The sequence below is a fragment of the Prosopis cineraria genome, unplaced genomic scaffold (genome assembly GCF_029017545.1).
Source record: "Prosopis cineraria cultivar Desert tree isolate PC_DT_omini unplaced genomic scaffold, ASM2901754v1 PC1305, whole genome shotgun sequence".
NCBI classification, from domain to species: domain Eukaryota; kingdom Viridiplantae; phylum Streptophyta; class Magnoliopsida; order Fabales; family Fabaceae; genus Prosopis; species Prosopis cineraria.
This window is the reverse complement of record NW_026556630.1, coordinates 3247-4211: the sequence shown is the minus strand read 5'-3', so window position 1 is coordinate 4211 and position 965 is coordinate 3247. Positions and strand designations below refer to the sequence as shown.

Genomic DNA, 965 nt, shown 5'->3' with positions numbered 1-965 from the left:
CATGAAGGGTTGTAAGTATTAGAATAAGCTCCTTGCCCTTGCCTCCCACCATAGGATTGTTTTCCATTGTAGATAGCATTTACTTGTTCAAACTTAATAGGACAATTGCTTTCTACATGCATAGGTGAGTCACAAAAAGTACAAGAATAAGGGACAAGTGCTTGAGAAGTACTTACATTGCTCACTTGAGATATTTGTGGAGCCAACATTCTCCCAATCTTGGCAGCTAGCAAGTCCACATATGAATCATTAAGAACTGAGGAACCTACCATATTCACATTTCTCTTTTCCCTTGTAGAGTATTGAGCACCACTTGAAGCCATCTTGTCAATTAGTTCCCAAGCCTTTAAGGAAGTGAGGTCAATCAAGCATCCACCACTAGCGGCATCAATGTTAACTTTGTCTCTTGGAATCAAGCCCTCATAGAAATATTGGACTAAATTCTCACTAGAAATTTGATGGTGTGGGCATTTAGCCAAAAGGCCTTGGAATCTAGTCCAATACTCATAGAGACTCTCATCCTCTCCTTGTTGGACCCCATAGATTTGCTTTCTCAAATTGGTGACCTTGGAATTTGGAAAGAATTTATCTAAGAAGAGTCTTCTTAGCTCAGCCCATGTGCTCACTTTCACATAAGAAGGGTAGTTGAAATACCATTCCTTTGCTAAACCTTCAAGAGAAAATACAAAAGCCTTAGCTTGAACATCATCAACATTTACATGCATAGGCTTCATAGTATCACAAACCAATAGGAAAGTATGCAAAAACCTATGACAATCCTCTCCTGGTAACCCATGAAATTTAGGCAATGCATTAATCAAGGAGGATTTAATTTCAAATTGAACATTAGTAGGAGGAACATATAAGCCATAAGGATTATCATGCCAATTAGGTTGAGTTAATTGCCTAATGCTCCTCTCCTCTCTAGGGTTATGCAAGCCTTCAAATTCATTATTAACATGGCC

The 965-nt window shown here is 38.7% G+C and overlaps 1 non-coding gene across 1 annotated transcript; it reads left to right on the top strand.

Moving 5' to 3' along the window:
• The first annotated feature begins 453 nt into the window (after positions 1-453).
• LOC129299801 (small nucleolar RNA R71) lies at positions 454-560 on the top strand. Its single transcript, XR_008590635.1, has one exon. It is a non-coding gene; the product is annotated as a small nucleolar RNA R71 (small nucleolar RNA).
• The last annotated feature ends 405 nt before the right edge of the window (positions 561-965 follow it).